Source organism: Sapajus apella, unplaced genomic scaffold (assembly GCF_009761245.1).
Source record: "Sapajus apella isolate SASKATOON/1434 unplaced genomic scaffold, GSC_monkey_1.0 scaffold1, whole genome shotgun sequence".
Lineage (NCBI taxonomy): Eukaryota > Metazoa > Chordata > Mammalia > Primates > Cebidae > Sapajus > Sapajus apella.
In genome coordinates, this window is record NW_022436941.1 from 36,320,350 (window position 1) to 36,337,226 (window position 16,877).

Consider the following 16,877-nt stretch of genomic DNA (forward strand, 5'->3'; position numbering starts at 1 on the left):
TAAATTGTCAATTAAACAGCATCATTGAATTCTGAATAGAACTGCCAAGGGCATGTTCATCTGAAAAAGGATGGATTAACACAGACAGTCCCCAATGACATTTAAGATACATATCTGTGATTTAGGACACTTGAGGATGTGTATCTAAACAATGTGACCACATTTAAAGTGCTGAAAGCAATTTTTGTCTTAGCAAACTGAAAAATCCTCAAACAAAGTAAAACTCTCAAGATATACTTAACTTTGTAAACTATTTGTCAGCAGCATTTGCATTCACTATTCATACATGTGATATTAAGCAGTTGCAAAAACACAGGTCCCTTGTCTATAGTTGTATTGAATATAAAAATGAAAGACTGACTGACATTTCTGTGCTTCTGTGACCTTGTTGTTTGGTGAAGATGGTTTATTTGCTTTTATGAGAATAGAGATTAGCAAGTAGAAAAGTATAAACTATTTAGCTGACAAACATTTTGGAGTGTTTTGTGTTTCTACTTACTATCCATACTAATTGTGTTTCTTTCACAAAGAGATATAATAAACATAAAAATAAAAAATATAACACTTGGAAAATCAAAATCATAATCTGTGAGCCTCTAAAGAAGGCTAAAAGTTTTCCTTTTTTATTCCCTTAGGAATTTCTAATACCATTCTTTCCATGAATTGAAGAAAATTGATAATGTTTATTTTAAACAATGTTAATTAAATTTTAACTTTTATTTATGTAATTCAGTGACATCACAATGATATAAATAATACATACATGATGTATAATAACATATATGTTATATGTTCACACACACATGCACACACATTCACACACCACGCTGTGATGAATTAGTTGCTCTCTACAGTGGAAAATGTTAGTACACAATTTAAAGTATTTTCAAGGAGATTATGAAAATGCAATTCTAAATAATAATTTGCTTCAATATTTCAAAAATATATTTGTATATTCATGTAAAGAACATTAATTTGTTTATATTCTAACGTCTAACATTTGTAATGCTCTATGAAATCAAACTTTTGGGGAAAAGTGTTTTACCTTAGAAATTTCTGAAAAATCAGACATAGTTAAATTATAACGTTGGCATTGATGACAAAACAGGTACGATCTTTTGGGACTGTAACAAAAAAGTAGAGAAGCTATTAAAGAAAACAATAATAATCCCCATTTATAGAACATTAGACTGCATTCTTAGCTTTCCCTGTTGATCCACATTCTAATGTTTACACACTGATACAGACTCATCTCTGTGACTTTGGCCACATGTTATGACCAGCTTTTACCAACAGAATGCAGCAATGTTGACACTCTTCCGGTTTCAGAACAAAAACTTAAGAAAGTCTAGCAGTTTCTGCGCTTCTTGAAAGCCAGCCATGTTATCAGAAATCCAACTACCCTTAGATCACCATGTTATGAGGAAGCCCAGGCAGCAGCAAAGTGACTTACAAATGGTGGGGAACTAAAGCCCTTTGCTATTAGCACCAACTGAGTTCTCAGCCAGAGGCCAGGCTCAACTATCAGTCGTGTGTAATAACATTTTAGACTTTCATGACACAGCCTCAGCAGAAATGAAGCAGTAAAACTGTAGAACTGACTAGTCAGCACCAATGAATTAACATAAATAATACATTGTTATTTTGAGCTACTAAATTTTGGATTGGAAAAATTTTAACAATTGTCATAGAGAATAACTACATATATAGTAACCATATTTGTTACAATTTTGCTTCAATTCATTTTAGTTGAAGCATTTAAGTATCAATCACATAGGAATTTCATTTTAATAACAGTTCTACTATTGAAAATTGCTGAAACTTCAGGACAAAATAGAAGTTGAGAGAATAGGAACAGCCAGAAGGCTTCAAGCCCACCAAATCTTTTCTTGACTCCTCGAGCCTTACAAGAGCCAGATAAATCAGGGTCACCTGAGAAAAATGACTGTGGCCTGGGGTAGGCTAACATTTGTATGCTTAATGTGTTAAAAGAACAGCAAGACGCAATGAAATAAAACTTTTGGAACAATTACCTGTCTTCCTCTAAAATATTCAAAAAATTCTTTGGTTATAGAATTCTGCTAGAAATTTTTATTTATAAAAAATTTTGAAAGGAGAAATAAAAGATCTTGAGTTTAAATGTATAATTTTTGTATTTAAGTTCAAAACAGTTTTGCCATTCATTCTTTAGCCATCCTCCCAGATCTAGAGTCAAATACTTATATAAATACAATAGTCTCTCTACCTACCCTTCTTCCCATCAGCATTCATTTTTGTATATCACTAAGTTAACCTGTATGTAGATAATATCTTATCAAGGTATTTTGTTTGCTCAAAGACGAATACTAGCAGCCACTTTATCACAGAATAAAATCTAAAATAGAATAAATGCTCACATGTGTTTGTTTTTTATATATATATGCGCATATATATATATATATATAAAACATAATACATATAATGTGGAGCAATATATAAATGTTTTTATATATATGTATATATACATATAATGTGGAGTAATATATAAATGTGTATATGTTATGTGTGTCTGAGTGTGTATACGTACTTTTCTTGCCCTCATAGTAAGTCAGTTCAAACCAGGACACTGGGGCTTCTTCCTGTTCTCTGAACATAAAAGACTCATTTTCACATTTTATCATGTCTTTGATGACAACTCATTTTTTACCTAAAATACTCTCCAACAAGGCATTTTATTGCTACCTGTCAAAAACATTTTGTGGTACGCATCTTCGGTTGCTTAAGAATACTTAAAAGAAGGAGGAAAATCAATGTAACCACAGTACATTTAAACTTGATTTTAAAAGTCATAATAAATTCAAATACATGAAAATGATAGAATTTCCAGAATATTGTGTGTATTGCTATTGCCAAATAAAATATTTAGGTAAGAATTTAAAGAGCATCCAAAGTAATCTAAATATCTATTGATTTTTAAATCCATCCTTACACATTTTAAATATAAATATGTTTCTCCATAATAATTAGAATTTTGAATCATTATATTTTATTCATAAATTCATATTTCTGCCTCACTTGTCTCACAATATATGGTTTCTAATATTGTATAGTACATTTTTACTTGACTAATAATTAAAAAATAAAAAAGGCTACTACTCTGTCATGCAGAAGTAACTCATAGGACATTTGTCCTCTCATTATTAAAAAAATAGATAAATGGAAACAATTTAAGAAATAACATTGGACATTGGATATTACAAGAGTGTAATACCTGAAAAAGGAGAAACAAAGAGATTTGTCTAATAATTTATAAAATAAAAATAACAAAAAGTAAACTATATGATGTCTACAATAAATATATTTATGATTTAAATAAAACGTTAGACTTTACACATTGAAGAAAAAAATTGCTTAAACCCTAATCATGAGATATCCAAACTCACCATATTAATGTAAGACAAAGTGGTAGTTAGGATATAATATCAAGATAAAGGAGAATTTAGTGGTAAAAGAACTACTTTTAAAAATATCATTTAAAAATCTATAACAATGCAAAATGTGTGTGTACAAAATAATAAAGCAAAACATAAGAAGAAAAACTTGAGACAGCTTTCAGGAGAAATGGAAAAATCCATAATAATAGTTGATCAATTCAAAACTTCTCATCAGTAGAAGTAGACTAATAACTAATAAACATATAGAAGACCTAGACAACACTATCAACAGTGTGTCCTACTTGACATTTGTAGAACATCACAGCCAACAACAGCATTCACATTCTATTCAATTGCAGATGGAACATTCACCAAAGTATGTTATATTTGGAGTCAGAGAACACCACATTATTTTAAATTACAGTATACTTTAAATTCTGGGATACAAGTGCAGAACGTGCAGGTTTGTCACATAGGTATACATGTCCCATGGTGGTTTGCTGCATCTATCAACTCGTCATCTAAATTAGGGATTTCTCCTAATGCTATACTTACCCTAGCCTTCCCACCCCCCGACAAGCCATAGTGTATAATGTTCCCCTCCCTGTGTTCTCTGAGTGGAACGTGTAGTGTTTGGTTTTCCATTTCTGTCTTAGTTTGCTGAGAATTATGGTTTTCAGCTTCATCCATGTCCCTGCAAAGGACATGAGCTCATGCATTTTTATGGCTGCATAGTATACCATGGTGCATATGTGCCACATTTTCTTTATCCAGTCTATCATTGATGGGCATTTGGGTTGGTTCTAAGCCTTTGCTATTGTGAACACTGCTGCAACAAACATACATGTGCATGTGTCTTTATAGTAGAATGATTGATAATCCTTTGGGTATATACCTACTAGTGGGATTGCTGGGTCAAATGGTATTTCTGTTTCTAGATCCTTGAGGAATCACCACCCTGTCTTCCATAGTGGTTGACCTAATTTACACTCCCATCAACAGTGTAAAAGCATTCCTATTTCTCCACATCTTTTCCAACATCTATTGTTTCCTGACGTTTTAATGATTGCCATTCTAACTGACATGAGATGATATCTCATCCATCGTGGTTTTGACTTGCATTTCTCTGTAATGACCAGTGATGATGAGCTTTTTTCCATAGGACTTTTGGCTGCATAAATGTCTTCTTTTGAGAAGTATCTGTTTATATCCTTCCCCCACTTTGTGATGGGGTTGTTTGTTTTTTTCTTGTAAATTAGAACAACCCATTTTAAAAATCTGAAATAATACAATGTGTGCTCTTTGATAAAAACAAATACAAATTAAAATCAGAAACAAAAAAAAATCTAGATTATTCACAAATATTTGGAAATTAATACTCTTCAAATTAATACATTTCATATAAGAAAATGATAGGCACCTCACGCCTGTAATCCCAGCACCTTGGGAGGCTGAGGCAGGCAGATCACCTGAGGTCATGAGTTCAAGACCAGCCTGGCTAACATGGTGAAACCCTGTCTCTACTAAAATTACAAAAAATTAGCCAGATGTGGTGGTGTGGACTGTAATCCCAGCTACTCGGGAGACTGAGGCAGGAGAATTGCCTGAACCCAGGAGGCAGAGTTTGCAGTGAGCCGAGATCGTGCCATTACACTACAGCTTGGGCAACAAGAGCGAAAGTCTGTCTGGGAAAAAAGAAAAAAAAAGAAAATCATAAGAAAAATTAGAAAACATTTTTCATTAAATGAAAATAAAGTAACCAAGATAAATTTGTGTGACACAGCTAAAACAGCGCTTAGAAGACAGTTACAGCTTTGCATATTTATATTTGAAAAGAAGAAAGGTTTGGAATCCCAAGTTTTCATCATGAGACTCTAGAATAAGATGATCAAACTCAATCTAAAATTAATAGTATGGAGGAAATAATAAAACTGAGGGTATAAATCAACAAAAGGGAAAACAGAAAAGCAATGGAGAAGAAAAAAATGAAACTATGCAGGTTCACAGTTGAAAAGCAAGAAAATTTATGACATTCTAGTTAGACTGATAAAAAGCAAAATAAAAAGGACAGTATCAGATTTAAGAGAAGTCATCGCTTCAGATCCTTCAGACATTATAGCGTAAAAAAGCTGTATTGTGAATAACTTTGTGGTAATGAATTCAACTACTTAGATGAAAAGTACAAATTTCTTGAAAAGCACAGTTGTCAAAATTGTCAAAGAATGAATTAAAAAAGCTGAATTGCCCTATATGTTTTATAAAACTTGAGTCTGCAACTCAGAATAGTCCCACAAAGGATACTTTTGAGTCCAGATGTTTTTTTTATTGAAGTCTATCAACGTGAAAAAGAAAATAGTGCCACACCTACACAAAATCTTCCAGAAAACAAGGAACTACCTTTTAGCTTAAGTTATAAGGTCAATATAGACATTACAAGAAAAAATGGCCGCAGGTCAATATTTTTTATAAACATGGATGTAAATATCCTTAATAAAATATTTCCAAATTTAATCCAACAATACATAAAAATATCTTACATCTTGACTAAGTGAAATTATTATTTCTTCAACTACAGAAAAAAAAATTCACCAAATTAACCACTCTACCTTGATAAATACCAAATTTAACAAATAGTATGAAAAGAATATGCAAATCTTTTTGGCCTATCTACAAATGAGCAGGTATAATGTAAATTAATTTATTAAGATTTTATTTATTGTACTTGAAATTTTCACATTATTTTTAATATTAACTTTAACTTTTAGTGAATCTCAAGTCAAATTTTATCGGGGCCTATAGAATGTTATTTGTTATAAAATATTAATTGCTTATAATTATGCTTTAAAATATACTAAAAATATGAATCATTCATGATATTTTGAAACCATTGATGGTAAACAACAGTAAATATTTCAACCAAATAAAATTATGAGCATATATTTATTAAAGCCAGAAGAGAAAATTAAGCTTTTTATGATATATAACCAAATAAAACAATTTTAAAAATTCCTAATGCTTCAGATTTAAATAAATTTCAGAAATACAAATAAAAGGCCAAGGTGGCTCAACATATTCCTCTACAAGGAGCTCAAAACTTTATTAAATGAGTACTAGAGTCTAAACTCCTTGAAGACACAAATTGCATCTTTTACATACTTTTATGTAAGTATAAGACAACGTAAGTACTGAAACGATTTTAAAGCTACAGCTTCATCTAAAACCACATAACACCATTTCTTTTGTTTATTTTGATTGTTTTGATTTGATTCTTTTTTAAATATTCCAAATAGAAAATTCATTTAATTTCATAAACCTCACTTGCATCTTGTATTGTTTACTAGTCTGTGACCTGTGGCTGGCTTATCTTTTATTCCATGGATTTACTTCTATCCAATAGGCGCCTGAGCACTCACTGTACATTGAACAGGACGCCACCTTTGATTCCAGTGGGCCCCTAAGTTGCTGTTTTAAAGTTTTAGTAAGAGCATGGCGGAAAAAAAAACACTTGCACCTCATCATTGTTTTTAAATCATAGAGCAACAAGCTAAATGTTCATGAAGTTGTACAGGAGATGAAATATGACAAAACAAAGCAGCCCCAGGGAATTTGTAGTCAAGTAGCTCTGACATTTCTAGTATTAAACAAAACAAAAGCATGACTTGTCTAGTTTCTTTGATGTTTACCTATGAGATGTAATTAATGTTTTCATTCAAACACTTTTCACATGATTTAGCACAGCCTGATGCACGATTTTAAATCCATCTGTACCCGACATAATTGTAACCTGATTTACCCTATGCAAGCCAAAATATAACTGTGGCAATGCTTACAGTGTATGCTTTCTTGTTCCTGAGACATTAGTTTCTTCATTTCCCCCATTAATTATTTGACTACAAGCAGAGAGGAAATTTTGTATTCTGTAGATAATTGAAATTTAGGAACTGACAGGTAAATAAGTTTGCAATATGAAAGGCAAGGAAGGAATTCTGAGAGAAGTGGAATATTTTGAATAGGCTTTGAAAAATAAACTCAACCCTTCACTTCCACCTTTTTTATTCTTCTCTGCTTAGAAAACAAAATACTCCATGGAAGCTGCCCGTGAAAGTGAGCCATGCATCATGATGCACTGCTCTGGCCAGGCCAGTCACTATCCAGGCACCCAAGAGAATATTCCCCACAGCACCTTCTGCATGACAAGTAAAGAATCACACTGTCAGGATTCCACCCTAGCTCACCCAAATTGACAAAAAAATTCTGAATTACACTCTTCCAGGGCTCCTGCATTGACAGGAGGCAGTCAAGCCTGACAGCCCTTTCCCTCTTGTCTGTTATCGTGAAATCAATTGCACAGCCTGATACACAGAATAATGGCTGTGGACAATTCTGTAGGACTTGGCCCATCTGGTCACTGAGGAGGACAGCATTGTCGGCTTCCTATTGATCTGGGAGGAGCATGCTGCTACACAGAGGTGACCTCCATCTCTCCACCTGGCCCTGCTATTGAGGAAATCAGCTTCATGAGTGTGCTCATTCACATGAAAACAAGTTTGCACCAGGGCATATCTATCTTTGTTTTTAATTAAGAGCTCATATCTCTGTGGGATTAAATAGGGAGGTATAAGCAAAAGAAAGGGTATGAATTTTATGTATCCAGAAACTTATTTTGGGTAAGTCCCCTAGTTAAAGCCTTGCAAAGATTAGACATTTCAATAAAGGAAAAAATGAAGTTGCCTACTTTATGAAACCCTATATATATGCCACCTTTGAAGGAAATTATATTAGTGAAATACTATTATTATTAGCAAAATTGACTAATGTTACTGCACGATTATTATTTCCCAAGTTGGTTCTCCCAGCTATATGATCGATTTATACTAAATTGTTTGAAGTGGATTGCACAGCCTATCTGTTATACATTTTAAAAGAATTACATTACTGGTGAATTATAACAAATGACCCTGAGTCTATGACAGCTACAAAGTGCCCCTGACTTCTTTATTGGAAAGCAGGAAGAATGCAAGAAAGCAAGGATATGAGAAAATGAAAAATCAAGAAAGCAATAGTGCTTCTTGGTATTTACCTAAAATGTTGAAAATCTATGTTCATTAAAAAAACCTACACATGGAGGTTTTTGGTAGTTTTATTCATAATTGCAAAAACTTAGAATAAGTCACGTTGTCTTTCAGTAGGCCAATGTATAAGTAAACCATGGTACATCAAAACAATGGGATATTATTGTGTTGTATAAAGAGATGAGCTATAAAGTATTGAAAAGACCTTTAGGAGCCTTAAACGCATATCATGAAGTAAAAGAAAACTTTAAAAACCTAGGTACTATATGATTCCAATGATGTGGCATTCTGTAAAAGGAAAAACTATGAAGACAGTAAAACATCTGTGGTTGCCAGGGGCTAAAGTTGAATATGCAGAGCACAGGATTTTTAGGTCAGCGGAACTACTCTGTGTGACATAATAAAGATGGATGCAAGAATGTGATAAAATGAAAAATCAAGAAAGCAAAGACAGCAAGGAAGCAAGAAGACTGACTTTTATGTATTTTTTTCCATTTATTTTATTATTTTTTATTTTTGAGACAGAGTCTCGCTGTGTCACCAGGCTGGAGGGCAGTGGCACAATCTTGGCCCACTGCAACCTCTGTCTCCTGGGTTCAAGCAATTCTCCAGCCTCAGCCTTCTGGGTAGCTGGGACTACAGGCACACGCCACTGTGCCTAGCTAATTTTTGTATTTTTGTATTTTTAGGAGAGGCTGGATTTCACCATGTCAGCCAGATGGTCTCAATCGCTTGATCTTATGATCCACCCACCTTAGCCTCCCAAAGGACTGGTATTAGAGACGTAAGCCACCATGCCTGGCCTCCATTTATTTTTGTTCCTAAGACTTTGCTAAAGTTGCTTATCAACTTAAGGAGTTTTGGGCTGAGACAGTGAGGTTTTCTAAATATGTAATCATGCCATCTGCAAACAGAGATAATTTGACTTCCTTTCTTCCTATTTGAATACACTTTATTTCTTTCCCTTGCTTGACTGCCCTGGCTGGAACTTCCAATCCTATGTTGAATAGGAGTGGTGAGAGAGGGCATCCTTGTCTTGTGCCAGTTTTCAAAGGGAATTCTTCCAGCTTCTGCCCATTCAGTATGATATTGGCTGTGGGTTTGTCATAAATAGCTCTTATTGAGATATGTTCTATCAATACCTTCTCCTTGAGAAGAGCAACCCCAAGACACGTAATTTTCCCTCTAAACATCTCTTTAGCTCTGTCCCAGAGATTCTGATATGTTGTGCCTTTGTTCTCATTGGTTTCAAATAACTTATTATTTATTTCTGCCTTAATTTCATTATTTACCCAGTAGGGACTGGGTTTCACCATGTTGGCCAGATGGTCTCAGTCGCTTGATCTTATGATCCACCCTCCTTAGCCTCCCAAAGGGTTGGTATTACATTCAGGAGCAGATTGTTTTACTGTGTGGTTTTGAATGAGTTTCTTAATTCTGAGTTCTAATTTTATTGCACTGTGATCTAAGAGACTGTCTGTTATGATTTCTGTTCTTTTATATTTGCTGAGGAGTGTTTTACTTCCAATTATGTGGTAGATTTTGGAGTAAGTGCTATGTGGTGCTGAGAAGAATATATGTTCCATTGATTTGGAGTGGAGAGTTCTGTAGATGTCTATTAGTTCTGCTTGGTCCAGAGCTGAGTTCAAGTCCTGGGTATTTCTGTTAATTTTCTGTCACGTTGATTTGTCTAATATTGACAGTGAGATGTTAATGTCTCACACTATTATTTTGTGGGAGTCTAAGTCTCTTTGTATGTCTCTAATAACTTGCTTTATGAATCTGGGTGCTCCTGTATTGAGTGTGTATATATTTAGTATACTTAGCTCTTCTTGTTGCATTGATCCTTTTACCATTCATTATGTAATGGGCTTCTTTGTCTTTTTTGATCTTTGTTGTTTAAAGTCTGTTTTATCAGAGACTAGACTTGCAATCTCTGTTGTTTTGTTTTTGTTATTGTTGTTTTTTGCTTTCCATTTCCTTGGTAAATCTTCCTCCATCCCTTTATTTTGAGTCTATGTGTGTCTTTGCATGTGAGGTGGGTCTCCTAAATACAGCACACTAAAGGGTCTTGACTCTATCCAACTAACCAGTTTGTGCCTTTTAACTAGGACATTTAGCCCATTTACTTTTAAAGTTAGTATTGTTATGTGTGTATTGGGTTCTGTCATCGTGAAGCTAGCTGGTTATTTTGCACATTAGTTGATGCAGTTTCTTCATAGTGTCATTGGTCTTTATATTTTGGTATGTATTTGCAGTGGCTGGTACCAGTTTTCCCCATCCATATTTAGTGCTGCCTTCAGAACCTCTTGTAAAGCAGGCCTGGTGGTGACAAAATCCCTCAGCATTTGCTTGTCTTTAAAGGATTTTATTTCTCTTTCACTTATAAAATTTAGTTTGGCTGGATATGAAATTCTGGTTTGAAAATTCTTTTCTTTAAGAATGTTGAATATTGGCCCCACTCTCTTCTGGCTTATAGTGTTTCTGCAGAGAGATCCACTGTTAGTCTGATGGGCTTCCCTTTGTGGGTAACCTGACCTTTCTCTCTGGCTGCATTAACATTTTTTCCTTGTTTCAACTTTTGTGAATCTGACAATTATATGTCTTGGGGTTACTCATTTCAAGGAGTATCTTAGTGGTGTTCTTTGTATTTCCTGAATTTGAATGTTGGCCTGTCTTTCCAGGTTAGGGAAACTCTCCTGGATAATATCCTAAAGAATGTTGTACAACTTGGTTCCATTTGTACACTTTCAGGTACACCAATCAATCATTGGTTTTGTTTTTTCACATAGTCCCACATTTCTTTGAGACTTTCTTCGTTCCTTTTCATTCTTTTTTCTCCAATCTTGTCTTCATGCTTTATTTCGTTAAGTTGGTCTTCAATCTCTGATATCCTTTCTTCTGCTTTATTGACTTGGCTATTGATATTTGTGTATGCTTCACGAAGTTCTCACTCTGTGTTTTTCAGCTCCATCAAGTCATTTATGTTCTTCTCTAAACTTGTTATTCTAGTTAGCAGGTCCTATAACCATTTATCAAGTTTCTTAGCTTCCTTGAGTTGGGTTAGAACATGCTCCTTTAGCTCAAAGGTGTTTGTTATTAAGGTGTTTGTTATTACCCACCTTCTGAAGCCTACTTCTGTCAATTCATCAAACTCATTCTCTGACCAGTTTTGTGTTGGGAAAAGCAGCAAAGGAGAAAGAAACTTAGAGAGTGCCTACATAAGTTGGTTATGAGTAACATATAAACTGGGAATGACAAACCACAGCAAACTGTGGGAGGCCTCTGGGGAGGCAAGCTTCTCCGTGTTTTGGTGCAAGGTGACCTAGGCTCTGTTACCATAAACATTGTGCTCAAAGACATAAAACCCCTTGGTAGCACTGTGATGTAGCCAGACTTGTATGCTCCTTGGAAGGCCTGCATTCCATCAGCTGCACATAGATAATAAGCTAAAGATAACCACGTGTTCTTGTTTCGTGCAACTTCCAAACTGCCACTGTTATCAGTCTTTAGAATGACACACTAGTTCTGGCTCACTGATTCACTTATGGCTCACTGATTCACTCCACCAACATGTCACCCTCTCCCCACCATCACTCCACCCCTATCCTATAGATCTAAGTGATTGTAACCAATATATAGTGTGAGAGATCAGAGTACAGGGCCTTCACTGTCTCCTCCAGTAATAAGTGATGACCCCCTGGTCCCACTTTCTCTCTTAGCCTGTCTTTTTCTCATTCCTTTTTCATCACCAACCTCAGGGTACCCATGGATGTGATGTGGGGCTGGTTCCCTATGTTCTGGTGCCCAACATATGGGGCTCCCTAAGTTTTATTTTCCTGCTGGCAAGGAGTTGTGGTCCTTTGGAGGAGAAGAGGGGTTTGGTTTTTGGAATTTTCAGGTCATCTTTGTGGATTTGTCTACCTTTGATCTTTGATGCTGATGACCCTTGGATGGGGTTTTTGCATGGGCATCCTTTTAGTTGATGTCGATGCTATTTTTTTCTATTGGTCAGTTCTCCTTCTAACAGTCAGGGCCAGTTAGGATGGTGATCATTAAAATGGCAGGGAAAAGCAGATGCTGGAGAGGATGTCAAGAAATAGGATCCTTTTACACTGTTGGTGGGAGTGTAAATTAGTTCAACTATGGTGGAAGACAGTGTGGCAATTCCTCAAGGATCTAGAATAGAAAGATCTAAAATCGACACCCTAACATCACAATTCAAAGAACTACAGAAGCCAGAGAAAACAGATCCAAAAGCTAGCAGAAGACAAAAAATAGCTAAGATCAGAGCAGAACTGAAGGAGACAGAGACACAAAAACATCCTTCAAGAAAACACTGAATCCAGGAGTTGGTTTTTTGAAAAGATTAACACAATAAATAGACCACTAGGCAGACTAATAAAGAAGATAAAAAAGAAGAATCAAATAGACACAATAAAAAATGAAAAAGGGAGATCACCACTGATCCCACAGAAATATAAACTACCATCAGAGAATACTATAAACACCTCTATGCAAATAAACTAGAAAATCTAGAAAAATGGCTAAATTCCTGGACACATCCACACTCCCAAGACTAAACCAAGAAGAAATTGAATCCCTGAATAGACCTATAATAAGTTCTGAAATTGAGGCAGGAATTAATAGCCTACCAACCAACAAAAAGCCCAGGATTTTTATATCTTAGTACAAGTTTTAGATTTTTACATTTCTACAGATAGATTGAATAATTGATTGATTTTTAAAGACTTCATTTTTAGAGCCATTTTTAGCCACAGCAAATTGAGAGAAAGGCACAGAAATTCCCCATACACTTCTTACCCCTACACGTGATTTGCCTCCACAATTATGAACATCCCCCACCAGAGTTGTACATCTGTTACAATTGATTCACCTACACGGACACATCATTATAACCCAACTACATAGTTTACATTAAAGTTTCCTCTTGATATTACATTCTATGGGTTTGGACAAATGTATAATTGTATGTATCCACCTTTATCCTATCATATAGAATAGTTCTGCTGCCCTGAAGCCCTGTGCTCTGCATACTCAACTTTAGCCCTGGAAACCACAGATTGTTTTACTGTCTTCATAGTTTTACGGAATGCCATATCATTGGAATCATATAGTGCATATCCTTCCAAGTTAGCTTCTTTCACTTAATGACATGCATTTAAGGCTCTTAAATGTCTTTTTAAGACTTGATAACTCATCTCTTTTTACCACTCAATAATACCCCATTGTTTGGATGTACCATGGTTTATTTATCTATTGACCTACTGAACTTGGCTGCTTCTAAGTTTTTGCAATTATGAATAAAACTGCTAAAAACCTCCATGCACAGGTTTTTGTAAGAACATAGATTTTCAACAGTTTGGGTAAATTCCAAGAAGCACCATTGCTGAATTTCGCAGTAAGAATATTTTTCATTTTATAAGAAACTGCCAAACTGTCTTCTCAAGTGTTTGTACCCTTTTATATTCTCACCAGCAAAGAATAAGCGCTCCTGTTGCTCCATTGTGATGTTGTGCCAGAATTGCTAGCCTTTGCTTTAGTTATTTAGTAATAACTAAAATAAGCAGCCCAGGATAACTAAGATCTGTGTGTAAACAAATGCTTATCTTGACTTCTGTAAACCACTGAAGTAACAAACAGAATGACAAAAGTCCCCTGGTCCTTGGAATGTCCGGAGACCCCCGCCCTCGTCTCCACCCAGGAGGTGAATCACAGAATCCCCTAGACCTTGGAATGTTCAAAACCTTTTCACCCCCATCCCCGCTCCTCACCCCCACTCCCAAGGTGGTTTTTCGGGTATAAAAAGTCTTGGCACCCTCCTTTTGACGCCACAGGTTGGAGAGACGTGAGTCCTCTGTGGTCGCCGGCATAATAAATGACCCTGCAATCTGGCATACTTTTGTCTTGGTGCTAACTTTCTACGCTCGGTCCAATACAACACATATCTGTCATTATTTGGTATAATTATGTGAAAAGATGTTCCACATAAGTTACCAGGAAAATGAAAATTAAAATAGCATTGAGATATCAGTACACACATGTTATTATTGAATGGCCAAAATCCAGAACTCTCACCACACAGTTTTATTTTTTATAATTTGGGTTTTTAAGGTTTATCAGTTTCAAAAAAACAGTTAGTGGCTTTTATGAAATTTCCTTATAGTACCATTCTGTAAATTACCATGTATCACTAATCATAAACCATTATGAAAATCTGCTCATTGGATCTCCTGCCCCATTCTTGTCCTCCTAAAGCACATTCACCCACTTACTAAAGTGATTATTTAAGAGCAAAAATGATATTATGCCCCTTTCTTACTCAAATCCTTCCAGTGCTTTCCGCTTCACTCAGAATAATAACCAAATTCTTTCCTTTTGCAAGGCCTATACAATCAATGCATTCCCATCTCTTGTCACCCAACAGTCTCTACTGCAGAGCACCCCTCTCTAAATGTGCTACTGCTTTTGCCTCAGGCCTGCACTTTTCATCTAACTGTGAAAGCGTGTGTTGAAGTCACTGGGTCGCTGAATGCCTATTAAAATGCCCACTATAATCTCATAGATTACAAGCCCTTCTGGAGCTCAATATTTTTTTTTCTTTACTGTTTACCAGAAAAGTTTTCTCTGTCCTGTATTTATAGTGCCTAATAAAGTACATATTCAATTAAGATAATATTTATCATTCTTTTATCTCACATAAACTCTCTGAAGACAAGGTATAAAAGTGACTAAAAGTGTTTTGTTTGTTATTACACTCACACTACCTTGGGCAGTTCTTGAAAATAGAAATTCTTGAAAATAAAAGCTATGCAACAAATTGTCACATAATAAATAAATTGACTTAAAAATAAATCTATCCATATAAATGCAACAGGATGAGGGCAGAATTCAGAATGGTCACAAAAGTTTCAATGGTATTGTCACTTCAATTTAGAGATAAATTAGAATAGTATCATTAATACATTCACACAGTTTAAAGGTGTTGTTTGCCAATAAAACAATGTAATGTGGAACACAGGGCTTTAAGCTTTTTATATCATGGTCCAACGTTGCCTCTGCCATGTATTATTTCTGTGACCTTGGGTACACTCATTAATTCATTGTCTACTTTTTCACAAATGATAATTAATATGTGAATGTGACAACATTGATAAACCACTTGTTGGAATGCTGGCACATGTAAAGAGTATAACAAGTTATCTATATATCAACAACCTGAGTATTACATATTTGACTTTTATATCTGAATGATTGTAGTTGTAAGCTTCAATGATTTAGAAGTGTTTGTGATGCTCTGCTTGACCCATCTATTTACAGCTACAGAATATAGTAGCTTCTTTTAAGCAGGGTGGAATACTGAAAGTTAGACCGTGGTGACAGTAAAAGTAAATTCCTGGTAGTCATTCTGCCTACTGGGATGTGTATGCTGTCCTTGCTGGAATCTTAAGAACCAGACAGTGTGTTAAAATAAAAAGAATTAAAATTCCTGTGCCGCTAACACACACACAAAACAAAAAAAATCATTAGTTTTCTGCCTTGGATGAACTCCAGAATGAAGTCCAATACTAGTATCTTTAATTAACTTATATAAAATTTCATGTTAATAAAGTTTTAAGAAAATGGTCTACTGTATGAGACTAATTTACTTTAGACCCAGAATTTTAATGAGCAGAACTCTTGGCTTTAAGGTCAAAAGAACACAGTAACACTGGTTCCAAGAGACTCAAAAATAGGTTTTGATACTATAATACATGCTCATTATATTTGTGATAGTACTCTTTTCTTAATAATGGAAGAGAGTAAATCATGCAAGAAAAGCCTACCTTGACCAAATAAACTAGTGAGGATGAATTTTAAAATTATCAGTTTATTTTACATCATTAGAATATGGTTTTGATTTTCATGTCAGAATGAAGACAAGATGTTTCATATTTCAACAGTACAATGCAAAATATTTCAAGATATTGCATTAATTAACAATCATAAATGACCAAGATGGAAATTGGAAAGTCAGCTACCATTATGACTCATAAAATGGAAAACAATAAAGACTTTTTATTTTGCTCTTGGAGACCATAATAATTCTGGGAGCCTACAAAGAGATTTTTTTAGGGTGATTATTTAAAATCATATTTTATTTTTTGATTTTTTTCTTTTCGATTTTTGTTTCAGGTTCATGGAGTAAACAAAAGTTCATATTGTTTGTTTAAGACAATCTTGAGTAGTTTTCCCCCGCCCCTGCCCCAGAATTGCTACTAGAGCCTTTAGGTAAAAGGAAAACAAGGACACCAATTATCTACATTCTAAAGAAAGCCACCTGTAACTGGGACCAGATAATTCTCATTCGAGTTTTATTAAGAGGTAGAGG

General features: G+C 34.8%; 1 long non-coding RNA gene across 2 annotated transcripts in view; it reads left to right on the forward strand.

Moving 5' to 3' along the window:
• LOC116549465 overlaps positions 1–16,877 on the forward strand; it is a 58,219-nt gene that overhangs the window by 36,330 nt on the left and 5,012 nt on the right. The window lies entirely within an intron of this gene.